This window comes from Protopterus annectens, chromosome 8.part0, assembly GCF_019279795.1.
Source record: "Protopterus annectens isolate FY-2018-M chromosome 8.part0, PAN1.0, whole genome shotgun sequence".
Lineage (NCBI taxonomy): Eukaryota > Metazoa > Chordata > Ceratodontiformes > Protopteridae > Protopterus > Protopterus annectens.
The window spans coordinates 540,442,481-540,458,053 of record NC_056741.1 but is presented as its reverse complement, the minus strand read 5'-3'; the positions used below and the strand labels follow the sequence as shown (position 1 = coordinate 540,458,053).

The following is a 15,573-nucleotide window of genomic DNA, read 5'->3' as shown; positions in this document are numbered from 1 at the left end:
ATGGTAGCGTCCCTGGCCCGAATGAGAAGATGTCTGGTGGGGGCAGTGAAGAGCCAGTCGTCCAGCTATGGAAATACTTGGAATCCTTGACGTCTCAAGTGAGCTGTTCACCACCACCAAGCACTTGAACACCCTGGGGGCTGTGGGGCTGTGGTGAGACCAAAGGGCAGGGCACGAAACTGAAAATGACTGGCTCCCACACTTCTTTTCCCAGCAATGGGAAAATGGACTGAAGGGTGACCATTCGGAACTTGGACTTCAAAACGTAGTGGTTTAATCGGCTGAGATCTAGAATGGGTCTCAAGTCCCCTGTTCTTTTCGGCACCAAAAAGAGTCTTGAGTAAGTCCATAATCCGATTTGGTCTGAGGGGACAGGTTGGATGACTCCTTTCTTTAGCAGCTTTGACACTTCTAATGCTGCATGATCCCTTTGACTGGGTGGAACGTCCGGGATTCTCCTGACTGGAGGGGGATCTGACAAAAAGGGAATGGCGTAACCTCCGGAAACTATTCGTAGCACCCATCGAACCTGGGTGATGCTTTCCCAGGCTTCCGGGTACAACAAAATGCGCCCCCCGACTGGCTTCGGAATTGCACAGTCTGGCAACACATCAGGAACGATGGTAAGAGGAACCGCGAAAGGAATCACGGTCTCCCGAGTTGCAGGGGCTTCCTCTGCCTCTAGGGCAGCATCTTCCAGAATAATCTCTTCTGCCTCTGGAGGGGGACTCACCTTGTGCGGCAGGGAAAAACTTCTGTGATTTCTTGAACCACATCTTCTCTCCTCTCTAAGCCTTGGGGTAAGGCCTAGAGGGAAGGGAAAAACGGACCCCTATGGCAGACAGGGTCTTTCCCTCTTGCTGGCATCTGGTGAGGGTGTCTTTCACTTAATAAGAGCAAAGTAAAAACACTACACAAAAAGTAGGACTAGGTCCTCTAATTTAAACAGGCCTAGCCCACCGGGACAGTAAGGGATACCAACTCACTCACAGACAATACTTCAATAATACTTAAACAATAAACAAGAAGAAATAGCTATAAAATATCTTTTGTTTGAATAGCAACAATTTTCAGAAGAGAAAATAGAAAATTAAAGGTATTTAGCCACAGCCAAGCGAGACCACGTCCTAGCTACACGAGCGGCAAACGAGATCTGGGGCTATGGAGCAGTGCAACATGGGATACCTGTTTAGCCCAGCCAATAAGAGACTTCATGCTAGAAAATAAAAGTTGGCCGAGTCGGAGCCGATATTCAGCTCCGAACCCGTGAGTAAGAATGTAGGCGAGATTGGACTACATAACATCCTGTATTCCCTGAAGCCTCAGGTGGGCTGCTACAACTGCCATGACCTTGGTAAACACCCTGGGGGCTGTGGTGAGACCGAAGGGTAGGACCCTGAACTGGTAATGACTGGCCCCTAGCCGGATGCAGAGAAACCTCCTGGAATGCCTGTCCATGAGAATGTGATCCAGTCCTTCTCCTGCAGCAGGGGCAGAATGGAGTGAAGCGTGACCATCCGGAATTTTTCATTGGCAATGAAGAGCTTCATTGTTGAAAGGTCGAGGCAGATTTATGAAAAGGATATAATAACCTCTGGATATTATTCGAAGCACCCAGTGATCTGATGTTATGGACTCCCATTGAGCCAAGTGCTTTGAAAAACGCCCCCCGACTGCCTCCAGAGAGGAGCAGTTGGGCAACCCCTCAGGGCTGCTGCGTGGGTCGATCAGAAAAGGGTTCCCGCAACCCAAAATTTTTTGGCCCCCCTCTGCCTCTGGGCCGGCGTCCACCTTGTCCCCCTCTGCCTCTGAAGGACGAAGGGTCTGGAGCGTAACGGGACTGCTGACACTTCCGGAACCACATCTTCTTTTGTCCTCTCTGGTTCCTAAAAAAGGACCTTTGAGGAGCCGAGAAGCCGACTCCGAAGGCAGACAGCGTCTTCCCATCTTTCTCGCTCTGAACCAATGTGTTGCGGACGGTCTTCCCAAACAGAGTAGAACCGTCGAAGGGCGTGTTCATGAAGGACGCCTTGAAAGGTTCCGCAAAGTCACAACGCCGGAGCCACGCGTGATGCCTTAAGGCTATACTGGACCCACTGGCTCTAGCAGCTCCTTCCGTGGCATGGGAAAGTAGCTGCATAGACGTGTTCAAAACAGATTTGAGAGTGGCCATGCGAGCCGAGAAAGTCCGTTTGTCATCGGCCGACATAGACTCAGGGGGAGACTCAGCATATTCTTTCACCAGATCCCACTGAAGTCTAATTACATGGGCCAAGTAATTCAGCGCTGTTATAGAAAAGGTAGCTGAAGCAAACATCCGCTTCCCGATACAATCCATAGTCTGAGACTCCTTATCAGGGGGATGGATCGAGGAACTATCCTGAACATGTTCCCTCTTGGTGGCTGCCGCCACCACCATGGCATCTACCGGGGAACCCTTACTCCAGGCAGTCCTATCCACTGGGGGACTGAGAATCCTGTCTAGCCTCCTGAGGATCGGCTCTACAATGTCTGGTTCCTTCCACGCCCTGGTAGTGATGAGGTCAACCAGGGGGTTGGCCGGAGGGGACACCCAAGAAGTATACGAGCCTGCGAACGCCTCCAGAAACACTGACTCGTTCTTGGAAGGCTTTTGGGCTGACCACCCCCCTTTCAGGTGTAGCATTTCCATAATGTCTCCAAAGGAGACGTCATCGGCGGGTGACCTGGGGGAACCTTCCCCTTCTTCCAAATCGGTGTCCTCCATGAGGGAATCAGGGGAGTCCAAGTGCCTCCTCTTACACTTACGTTTGTGAGGGACCTCCTCAGTGGGAATGTCCAAGGAGGGCTCACTAACAGGGCCATGTTCCGCCAGTGGAACGGGCTGGGCCATCAACGCAGGCTGTCCCTGGGACTGGATGATGGAAGACAAGCCCAGCTACAAGGAGGTGGGGGCTGGATCCGAAGAAAGAATAGGGGGTCTTGACCCTCTCAACAGAACCCTCTCCACCACGTCGAAAGCCGAGGGTGAACCGATCTCTCTGGGCTCCATGGTTAACACCCTCGGACCCGGTGCAGGGATCGGCGTCGGAGCCTAAGTGCTCGGACCCGAGAGGGAAGTGTGCTCCAACCGAAACGGAGACGAAGACACACTGGCCCCCCCTCGGATCCGACACACGGCTCACGGCTCCGACAGCTCGGATCCGAAAAGGGATCAGACAAACTCGAGGGCACAGCCGGCATCGGGGTAACTATAACCGTCGGCGCCAACACCCCGGCTTCGTGACCCCTCGGATCCGACGGCTCCGAAACCCGATAATGGATCAGAGAAGGAGCTATCTGGGCAAAACGTGGGGCTAAACTCCCCCACGGAGGGGGGCGAGGCAGCAGAACTCCCATCTGCATCTGGGTTTGGAGGAAATGACGCATAATCCGGTCCATATCAGCGTCGGGAGAGACTGCGGGTCGACCTAGAAGAGGCCGCCGAAGCTGGCCGAGAGGGCCGCCGCGATGACCTCGAAGATGATCGGGCCTCCTCCAGCTCCGGTGAGAAGCGTGGAGAACCGAGCCGAGGGGCGGAAGGCCCAGAAATCTTCTGAGGTGAGGAGAGCAGCTTGGCGGGTGGGGCTGAGGGGACAGAGTCGGCTGGCCGCTTGTGGCTCCTATACCTCTCTTTCTCCCTATCTCTCTCTCCTTCTCCCTTTCGCTCTCTCTCTCTCTCCTTCTTCTCCTTCCTAGAGTCCCTCTCTCCCTGAGAAGAAATGGAAGGTTGAGTCCCAGCCAGGGGAGAGGGAACAAGAGGCTGAACAGCCGCAGCCATGGCTGTAGCCACTGAGGGAGAGGAGAAGGAAGCCGACTCCGAGGTTAGAAGACCCGCCAGAATTCGCTTATTCGTCCTATCCCTCAGGGCCCGGGGGTTAAAAGCTGCACAAATTTGGCAGCCCGAAGACAAGTGCGGTACCCCCAGGCAGAGCACGCACTGAGTGTGGCCATCCGCTCGGGAAAGCTTATGACCACACTCGGTGCACTTAGAAAAAAATGGCCTTAGAGGCCTCGGCCATAATCCCAAAAGAAAACACACACGCGCCTCACACAAACACCTCAGGGGAAAAAAGGGGGGAGTACTACGCTTTAAACTAAGAGGAACAGTAAAGGGGTTTAAATAAGAAGTTATGTACTCACCATAATGTTCCATCTGAGTAGGTAGACTTCATTTGTCTGCACCTTTGGGAATCAGATCCAACCTCGGATCCGAGTCGGCAATCTTTCATAGCTTAGATCCGAGCTCCTAGCTCCTCCCCTTCACCCATAATCCCCTGCCATCCTTGACTGACCTCAGATCAAGTTTGCCCATAACCAATAAGGCTGAAAAAGGAAATTAACTACCTTCCTTAAAGGGCAGAGTAAAAACATCTGGCCAAATAACATCCGAAGGTCAGGGGGAAGGAGGGTGGGACGGTTGCAGACAAATGAAGTCTACCTACTCAGATGGAATGTTATGGTGAGGACATAACTTCTTATTCTGAAGTAGTTAACTTCATTTGTCAGTACCTTTGGGACAGAGTCCCCAGCTACCTGTACCTTGGGCGGCCTTCATGGAAGGATGTTCCGGAGCACTGCAGAGCCAAAGGATGCTCTCCCTCTGGAGATAATATCCAATTTATAATGGTTGATGAAGGTATGAGGTGAAGCCCAAGTGGCTGCTGAGCAAATATCATCCAGGGGTACTCTAGACCGAAAGGCAGCAGAAGCAGACATGGACCGAGTAGAGTGGGCACGGACTCCCTGAGGTGCGGGCCTGCCAGAACTTTCATAAGCCAAAAGGATGCATTGTAAAATCCACCTCGACAAGGTGACCTTTGACACAGATTTACCTAAATTCAATTTGGCAAAGGAGACAAACAACTGGTCGGATTGTCTATGAATAGCCGTTCCATGAATGTAAAAACGCAGCTGTCTATGCACATCTAGAGAATGTAGTTTGTATTCTCCTTTGTTCTGGTATTCAGGAAAGAAAACTGGCAGATTAATGGACTGGTTAATATTTGCCTCGGAGGCAATCTTAGGAAGGAATGAGGGATTGGTCCTGAGGTAAACCCTATCCTTGTGGAAGGTCAAGTAAGGAGGTTTTACACATAGGGCTTGAAGTTCAGAAACCCTCCTAGCTAAAGTAATAGCGACGAGAAAGGCGGTTTTCCATGACAAATGTTTGAGATCAGCTGAAGCTGCAGGTTCAAAGGGGGGAGCTGTCAAGGCCTGAAGTACTAAAGTCAAGTCCCAGGGAGGCATTACTTCCTTTATTGGAGGTCTGAGTAGGAAGGTGCCCTTCAGAAAGGTCTTACATAACTTCGTGGTGATCAATGGACCCAGTTCATGTCCCACGTGGTAATGAGAGATAGCTGCTAGTTGAACTTTGGCAGTGGAACAGCTAGCCCCCTGATGAAAAAGCCCTGAAAGGAAATCCAGGAAGGCGGGCAATGGAGCTGTGAAAGGGTCTAGGTTCTGACGCTACACCCAAATAGCGAAACGTTTCCATTTACTCCTATAGACTTTCCTAGTAGAGGGCTTGTGTGCTGCTACTAGGATAGCTTTAACTGGGGAGGAGATACCAGGAGTCCTAGCTACGAGTGGAACTGGAGCAACCAAGCTGTAAACTTGAGATTGTCCAGGTTCGGGACTGGGAGGCCTAGAGGGTGGGAAATCAGATCTGGGAGGGGAGCTAGAATCCAAGGTGGATTCACCAGATGAGACCAGAGGTAAGGGAACCAAGGTTGACGAGACCAGAATGGGGCAATGAGGATCATTTTGCTCCCCAACCGACTGGCTTTCTGTAGAAGCTTCAGCATCAGAGGTAGAGGAGGGAAAGCATAGAGTAGACCGGGAGGCCAAGCATGCACCAGAGCGTCTCTCCGGAATTCCCCGGCGGGGGGAATTAGAGTGAAGTAGCTGTTGCATTTCGTGTTTGAAGGAGAGGCAAAAAGATCACAACAGGGTTGTCCCCATACGGCAAATATCCGCTTCGCTACCTGGGGATTGAGAGACCACTCGTAAGAAGACAGAATGGTGCGACTGAGTTTGTCCGCCAGGATGTTGGACCGTCCCGGAATGTGCATTGCAATAAGAAAGCGGTTGGTGGAGATCGCCCATTCCCACACTCTCATAGCTTCTCGACAGAGTGGGTAGGACCTGGTTCACCCCTGTTTGTTGATCTACCAGACCACCGACATGTTGTCTGACTGAACTGCAACTGTTCCTGTAGGAAGAAGGCTCTGAAGTGCTTGCAACGACAACAGCACTGTCCTCATCTCCAAAACATTTATATGCAATGAGGTCTCTGTATCGTTCCACCTGCACTGGACCGTCCTGCCCGCATAATGCCCCCCCCCCACCCGAGGCGAGAGGAGTCCGTGTTCACCGTGGCGAGTGGAGGGGCCATGGAGAAAGGGTGTCCCGCTTGGAGGTCCAGTGATTGTAACCGCCATGCGAGAGCCCTTTTGCAAGCCTTGCTGAGGGGAATGGGGTGACTGAGAAGGTATCGATGGAAGGACCATTGGACTTGGAGAGTCCACTGCAAAACCCTCATGTTCAGGCAGGCCATGGGGAGCAGGGTAATTGCGGCCACCATGGAGCCCAGCGCCCTCAGGACCAATCCCGCCGGGGGAACCGACGATAGTAAAATGGCCCGCACATGAAGCCTCAGGGTGTGAAGTCGTTCGGTGGTTAAGAAGGCTAGTAAGTTGTTGGTCTCTAATCTGGCCCCGATAAAGTCTATCACCTGAGTCGGGTTGAGAAAGGATTTGTCCGTGTTGACGGTGATCCCCAACCGGGGAGCAAGGTGGAGAAAGTAATTCCTGGCTGAGCAGAGTAGATGCCTTGTTGGGGCGGTCAGGATCCAGTCGTCTAGGTATGGAAACACCTGCATTCCCTGAAGCCTCAGGTGGGCCGCTATCACTGCTAATACCTTGGTGAACACCCTGGGGGCTGAGGTGAGACCGAAGGGAAGGACCGTGAACTGATAATGACTGGCTCCTAGCCGGAAGCGGAGAAACCACAAGGATCGTTTCTCCATCAATATGTGGTAATACGCATCCTTGAGGTCTATCGAGCACATCCAGTCACTCTCCCGCAACAGGGGAGAATGGATTGAAGAGTGACCATCCGGAACTTTTCTTTGGTTACTGACAGGTTCAGGAGGGAGAGATCGAGGATTGGCCTTGGGTCCCCCATCTTTTTTGGCACCAAAAAAAACCTGGAGTAGTAACCCGATCCAAACTGGTCTGGGGGGGATGTGTTGGATGGCTCTTTTTCCTAAGAGCTGCTGAATTTCCGCAGCTGCAGCCTCCCTCTGATCGGGTGGGACGTCGGGGAGGCTTTTGGGTTGGTGAGGGATGTGAGAAAAGGGAATTTGGTATCCTCTGGATATGATGCAAAGCACCCAGCGGTCTGTGGTGATGGACTCCCAAGCTGCCAGGTGCCTCGAAAAACGTCCCCTAACTGCCTCCAGAGAGGAGCAGTCAGGCAACCCCTCAGGGTCGCTGGATGAGCCGGACAGAGAAAGCTTCTCTGGACCCACCATTCCTCGGGGCCCCTCTGCCTCTAGGGCGGCGTCCACCCTGTCCTCCTCTGCCACGGAAGGACTGGGGATCCGAAGCGGACTGGAATTGTTGCGACTTCCAGAACCACATTTTCTTCTGTCCCTTTTGGTTCTTGGAGAAGGACCTCTGGGGAGCCGAGAAGCGGACTCTGACGGCAGACAACTTCTTCCCGTCCTTTTTGCTCTGGACCAAAATCTCGTGAATGGTCTTGCCAAACAGGGCAGAACCATCGAAAGGGGCACTCGCAAATGACGCCTTGAAGGGTTCCACGAAATCGCAATGCCGGAGCCAGGACTGACGCTGCATGATGAGGCCTGTTCCGCTGGCTCTAGCGGCTCCCTCTGTGGCGTGGGACAACAGCCGCATAGAGGTGTTAGATATGGACCTGAGAGTGGCCATTCGAGTGGAGTACAATCGTTTGTCCTCCACCGACATGGAGTCCGGGGGCGACGCAGCGTACTCTTTGATAAGGTCCCGCTGCAGTCGAATAACATGTGCCATGTAGTTCAGAGACCTCACCGAGAAGGTCGCTGAACTAAAAGCCCGCTTCCCTAAACGGTCCATCAAACGGGACTCCATGCTCAGTGGATGGACCGAAAGACTCTCCTAAGCTAATTCCCTCTTAGTGGCCGCCGCCACCAACATGGCATCTGTGGGGGGACCCTTGCTCCAATGGGACCTCTCGGAGGGAGGACTAAGTATCTAGTCCGGGCATTTGGGGACTGGCTCCACAGTGTCCGGCTCTTTCCATGCCCTAGTGGTAATAAGGTCCACTAAGGGGTCGGGCGGAGTGGACACCCAAGTGGTAGATGGGCCTGCTTCGAATGCCTCCAGGAACATGGATTCGTCCAAGGAAGCCTTGGGGCAGATCAACCCCCTCTTATCCTGAGCATTTCCATGATGTGCCCTGGGTTGAACGCCGCGCAGATAGAACACCCAGAGGAAAGGTGTTCAACCCCAAGGCACCGCACACACCGAGTGTGGCCATCCGCTGGGGAGAGCTTATGGCCACACTCAGTGCACTTAGAAAAGATGAGTTTAGGGGCCTCAGACATCCTAAAGAAAACCCACTTGTTAGGCCCCAAACACACAACACACAAGAACTAACAACCAGCAAAGGGGAGGGAGGGAAAGTTTAACTAAAGGGTTTAAACTAAGAAGTTTACACCAAAAAAGGAACCTGAACACTCAACGCTCACACACACTTAAGGGGGATAAGAAAAAAATGAGAAATTTCTCTTACAAAACCCTGCGATACCAGGAGCTCAAGAACCTAGCTGCTGACAAAAAGTGCGGCAAACTAGATCTGAGGTCAGTCAAGGATGGCAGGGGATTATGGGTGAAGGGGAGGAGCTAGGAGCTCGGATCTAAGCTATGAAAGATTGCGGGTCGGATCCGATTCCCAAAGGTGCTGACAATGAAGTTAACTACTTCAGATCTAAGGAGTAAACTGTTCACACACACAAAAACTAATAAGATTTTAAGAAACTTTTCTTACTCACAGATCGCCTAAAGCTAGGAGCTCGAGAAACCCATGCTTGACAAAGCCGCGGCAAACGAGATCTGGGGATTGGAAGGAGGTGGCAGGGCATTATGTGTAAGGGGGAGGAGCTTGTAGCTTTGATCTCTAGCTTGGAAAGCTGCCGGCTCAGATCCAGGTCGGATCCGTTACCCACAGGTTGATGATCAAATGAAGTTTCCTACTTCAGATCTGGCATTATCATGATAAAGAGATGATAAAAACAGAAGAATAAATGAAACTGGAGCATTGAAGGAGTCGAGATTTCTTTCAACAGCCCAAATGAAAAACGTTTCCAATTACTGTTGTAGAGTTTTTGAGTTGATGGTTTCTGAGGCCAGAATACTTTTCTTAACAGAGAAAAACAGCCTGGACTCTCTTAATATCACAGGAAGTGCAGAAACCATGCAGTTAGATGAAGGGATTGGATGTTTGGTGTTTGCAGTTCCGAGGGATGAGACATTAGATCTGGTGTGGGATCTAGTATCCATGGAGGATACTTCAGATAAGCCCATAGGAAGGGAAAACACACCTGGCAACGCCAGAAAGGGACCAATGAGGTCATGGGACACTTCAGCCTGTGGTCTTTCTGTAGCACCTTGGGGTGCAATGGAATCAGTGGATACGCATAAAGGAGACCTGGAGGCCAATCATGGACTACAGCATCCCTCAGGGGCTCCCCCTCTGGAGGGATCAGGGCAAAGTACCTGCTGCATTTGCTGCTCATTGGGGATGCAAACAGGTCACAGCAAGACTGGCCCCATTGGCCAAATATTTGTGATGCTACTGATGGGTTGAGGGACCACTCGTGTGGGATCAATAAGGACATGCTGAGTCTGTCTGACAACACGTTGGACTCCCTGGGTATGTGTGTTGCAAGAAGAAAGTGACTGGAAGAAATTGCCCAGTCCCACACTCTCATGGCCTCTGTGCACAGCGGATAAGAATGTGTTCCCCCCATTTGCTGATGTACCAGAACACTGACATTTTGTCTGTATGAACTGAAACCTTCCCCAGAGGAAGGCAATCCTGAAAAGCTTGCAATGTCAATAGGACTGCTCTCTTCTCTAGAACATTTATGTGCAATTTGGTCTCTGTAGGGGACCACGTGCCTTAGACCACTCTGCACTGAAAATGCCCCCCCACCCTAGCATGGAAGTGTCCATGGTCACTGTGGCCGTGGGAGGGGGAAGAGAAAAGGGTTTGCCTCAGAAGAGGTTCTCTGAAAGAAGTCACCACTGAAGACACCACCTGCAAATGGGTGTCACTCATATCAGCATAGACATAGGATGATAGGGAATGGACTATTGGACTGCCAGTGTCCACTGGAGTAGTCGCATGTAATATCTCGCTAGCGGAACAAGGAGGATAGCTGGTGACATGGACTCAAGAACCTTGAGAATAAGAAGTGCCTGTGGCAATAGGACCTCTATAATTGCCTTGACCTGCTGCCTGAGCAAATCCACTCTCTGAGGGGGCAAAGCTGCAATTTCTGTCACTGCGTTGAGCTGGGTTCCTATAAATTCCAGACTTTGCACAGAAGTCAGTTTTGACTTGGCCACAGTGACCGTAATGCCTAACTTGTTGAAGGTCTCCAAAAGGTATTGCATTGCTAACATCAATCGAATCCTTGTGGGAGCCGTGAGGAGCCAATCTTCCAGGTATGGAAAGAAATGAAATCCCTGCAGTCTCAAGTGAGCCATGACCACTGCCAAGCATTTGGTAAATACCTGGGGGCCTGTGGTGAGTCCAAATGGCAGGGCTCTGAATTGAAAATGACTGGCTCCTAGCTGGAAGTGCAGATGCCTCCTGGAGCACCTGTCCACTTTGATGTGATAGTAGACGCCCTGGAAGTCTACGAAGCACATCCATTTGTCCTTGTGCAAAAGTGGCAGGATGGACTGGACAGTGACCATCTGGAACTTCGATTTCTTGACAGATTCAACTTGCTGAGGTCCAAAATCGGACGCAGGTCCCCAGTCTTTTTTTTTTTTTGGCACCAAACAGAAGCGAGACTAAGTTCTGGACCCTCTTTGTCTTATTCGGACCAAATGAATGACTTGTTTTTCTAAAAGTTTTAGAACGTCTCTTTGGGCCAGTTCTCTCTGACTATGTGGCGCATCGAGGATAACTCTCTTGGCACTTGGAGGTGATTGGAAAAAGGGAATGTAATAACCCCTGGATATGATATTGTGCATCTGCCAATCGTTCAATATGGCTGTCCAGGCATTTGGGCGCATCAAGAACTGACCTCCAACTACCTCCAGGGCTGGACAGTCAGGCAATGCCCCAGGGGCGCTGAAAGGGCTCTTTTGGAGAAAGGTTCTCTGAAGCCCTGGTACTGTGAGAGCCCCCTCTGCCTCCAGGATGGCATCTACCATTGAACCCTCTTCCCCTGCCTCTGGAACAGGAATCCTCAGGAGCCTCTTGGAAGGAGCTCTATGACTTTCAGAACCAAAGTTCCTTACCTCCCCACTGGTTCTTGGAAAAAGACTTCTGAGGGATAGAGAATTTGATCCCTACCACCAACAGCGTCTTTCCATCCTGCTCAATGAGGGTCAAAGTCTCCTTGACTGATGGTCCAAAAAGTGAGGAGCCATCAAAAAGGGCATTCGTAAAAGACAACCTGAAGGGTTCCGCAAACTCGCACAACCGCATCCACTCATGACAACTCAAAGCAATGCCTGCACTGGCCGTTCGAGAGGTACCCTCAGCAGCATTAGAGATTAACCTCATCGAGGAGATGGCAAGGGAAGAGAGAGTGGCGAGCTGGAGAGAGACCTTTTTGAGGTCCTCCGAAGACATCAACTCTGAAAGAGATTTGGTTAGTTCAGCAACCGGGTCTCTTTGGAGGTGGGTAAAGTGCATCAAATACTTAACAGCTCTCAAACCAAATGTGGCTGAGGTGTAAACACGCTTCCCCTGTCTGTCTATCACCAGGGCCTCCCTGTTCGCGGGATGGATGGTGGAGCTGTGTTCAGCCAGCTCTCTTCTGGCGGCCGTGGCAACCACAATGGCATCAACTGGAACTCCTTTGCTCCAATGCATCCTATCGGAAGGGAGACTCAAGCACTTGTCAGCCTGCTTGGGGACCAGTTCCACAGTGTCGGGTTCCTTCCATGCCCTTCGCAAAATAAAGTCGATGAGCTCGTCCGCAGTGGGGAATACCCAGGAAGTAGATGGGGCCATTCCAAAGCCTTCTGGAACACAGATTTCTCCAAGGATAGGGGTTGGAAAGACCATCTGCCTTTGTGTTTTAACAGTTCCAAAATGTCTCCAAAGGAGACGCTGTCTGGCGGAGACCTGGGAGACTTGTCCCCCTCATCAAAATCTGTGTCCTCAATGCAAGATGCCATGGGTGAATCCATGTGCTTCCTCTTGCACTTTCTCTTCCATACCACCTCCTCTGTGTGGGGCTCAGGGGATGACTCGGAAGAGAGGGGAACCCCCTCAGGGTTAGACACCACCTGAAGGCTACCTCGTGAGGGGTGACCCTGGACAGGATGGATGGGCTCAAGGCTCAGAATAGTGATGGGTTGGGATATACTCAGTAGGCAGGAAGACACTGCTCCAGACCTGGAGAAAGTCCACTTTACCGCCCAAAACGTCGACGAACTCAAGGAAATTCCCTCCCAGTCACCAGGAGCTGAAACCACCTGGGACGAAGGAGTGCAGCTAACCCAGGGTCCCAGCCCTCCGGACAGTACCAGCCCTGAGCTGTCGAGGACCGAAGACCACAAGGAAAGGGACCAATCTGATAAGCCCGTACCTGATCCCCTCCCAGAGACCCAGCACCGACCTCTCGGGGCCATGAGCTGCTCTGATCTGATGGCAATGGAATCATACAGATCACGGACCATAATGGAGTCGGAAAGGCATGTATACCCAGACCTGTCAGCACCTCCCTCAGCTGAACTGGGTCCTGGAATTCCAAAACAGGGAGAGTCAGAAGAGGAGAGGGCAACCTTGGAGACAGGGATCTCGCCGAGCCTAAGGGGGCTGGAGATTATAACAGACCCATCTCTATCTGAGCCCTGAAGAAGCTCCTCATTATCTTGTCCATATCCTTGGGTAAAAGGCTCCTGGAGGATCTGGAGGAACCCGAAGAATGGGGGGATTTAGCCGGGGATACAAGCCTAGACCCTAAAGCAGTCATAGGTTCATAGGTTGGTACTAGGCTATCAGCCCTAGGGTCTATACAAGCCTAGCCATAACAATTCCTTGGCTATTTCTTCCCACACTATTTACTTCCCTGGACCCCTGTCTAGCAGGGCGACTGATGTGATCCCCAGGGTGAATTTCCTTTCTCCCATCCAATCATCAAGGTTCCTTTTGAAGAGGGCCAAAGAGGCGCTCTGCTTGACATGTATGGGCAATCTATTCTAGAGTCTGGGGAGTCTCTGGGTCAGGAACCTATCCCTCCAGCATGTTTTGTTTATTGTGACGACAAGGTTTAGATCCCTGGTGCGTATGGCTCTGAGGGATTGGGATTTCTTTAAGTGTAGCATGTCCAACAGCTCTGGGTTTGACATGGCCTTGTATGTTAAGCAGAGATTGCCTCTAAGTTGACGATATGTGACAGAGTATAGCTGGAGGTTTTTAAGGCAGTCAGCATAGGGCATCTGCTTTAGGCCTGTGATTCTTTTAGTGAGGTATTTCTGCGGTCTTTCCAGTTGTTGCAGATGTCTTGAGAGGTACATACCAAATGGGGCATTGTATTCTATAATGGGTCTAATGAGGAATGAGTACAGTGGGACAATGCCCTCCTTTTTTCTGGATGAAAAGCCCTTAGTGATGAGGTGTGCCACATAGAAGGATTTCCTGACTGTTCTAGCGATGTGGTTATCGAAGGTGAGACCACTGTCCACCTGTGTCCCTAAGTTTCTTATCACACTTTCGGTGTTTAGTGTACTGCCACCTATATGGTAATTCACAGGTACATGTTTTTTCCCAAAGGGGATAACTATACATTTCTTGGCATTGAGCTCTTTTGTAGAGTATCCACATCATTTGGGGATTCAATAATGGCTCCCAATTTGAAGTCATCTGTGAACTTTGTTAGCCAGAGTCCCTCAGTGTTGGCCTGTACTTCAGAGAAGTAGATGCCAAACAAGAGCGGTCCCAGGACTTAACCCTGAGGTACTCCACTTGTCACTTGTCTGGAGCTGGATTTGGAGTCGGCTACTTTTACAGTGTGGGTTCTATCAGTAAGCCAGTTAGCAACCCATTTGGTGACATAGGGATTAATGCCCAACTTAGTAAGTTTATCTATGATTCCAGAGTGGGGGATGGTGTCAAAGGCCTTGGCAAGGTCTAGATAGGCTGTGTGGACCACCTTACCCTTGTCCATGGCTCTGGAGACTGATTTGAAGAAGTCAATCAGGTTCAGGAGACACGATCGGCCCTTCACAAAACCAAACTGGGTGGGGTCCAGTGTTTGAAGGTTGCCAATGTCTTTGTTTATAAGTTCCATGATAATACGCTCCATGGCCTTGCAGACAAGGCTCATCAGACTGATGGGACAGTAGTTTCTGGGATCCAAGGTGGATCCCCCCTTGTGGAGTGGGATAACAGGAAGTTATGTACTCACCATAACGTTCGATGTATGTAGTCCATCTCGCCTCACATTCTTACCCATGGGTTCGGAGCCGAATATCGGCTCCAACTCGGCCAAACTTTTCTAGCTCGAAGTCTTCTATTGGCTGGGCTAAGCAGAAATCCCATGATGCACTGCTCCATATCCCCAGATCTAGTTTGCTGCAATACTCATTCATACCCCATGCATACACAACATCCAGATAAAAAGAATAAGCTAAAGTAAAGGGAACTCTGTAAATAACAACCTAGCCTCCAGATCCTCCAGGAAGGGGGAAGGTGGGCGGGTAAGTAAGAATGTGAGGTGAGATGGACTACATACATCGAACGTTATGGTGGGTACATAACTTCCTGATGTTATGTAGTCCTATCTCGCCTACATTCTTACCCGTGGGACAGTGTCCCTAGCACCTACATCCTGGGTGGCTCATAAGAAAATACTCCTGAGTACTGTGGAGCCAAAGGACAACCTGCCCCTAGAAACTACGTCCAATTTGTAATGAGAAACAAATGCGTGAGGAGAAGCCCAAGTAGCTGCCGCACATATATCATCCATTGACAATCTGGCCTGATAGGCTTGTAGAAGTAGAAACAGCCTGAGTAGAGTGAGCCTTGACCGGAAATGGCAGATCTTTTCCTCCCGCTTGGTAGGCAAAAGAGATGCAACTAGATATCCATCTGGATATGGTGACCTTGGAGACCGGAGACCCAATTTTATTTTCTGAAAAGGAGACAAATAGTTGATCCGACTTCCGGATATCTTTTGCTCGGTGCAGATAGAAACGTAATTGTCTGTGTACATCCAACTGATGAAATTTAAATTCTGCCTTGTTTGAAAAATGAGGAAAGAATACAGGCAACTCAATGAATTGATTAAGATTACAC

At 50.7% G+C, this 15,573-nt stretch overlaps 1 protein-coding gene across 2 annotated transcripts in view; it reads right to left on the bottom strand.

Moving 5' to 3' along the window:
- The window catches only part of HORMAD1 (HORMA domain containing 1), a 4,208,304-nt gene that overhangs the window by 3,881,397 nt on the left and 311,334 nt on the right, over window positions 1-15,573 (bottom strand). The gene's annotated exons all lie outside the window — the stretch shown is intronic.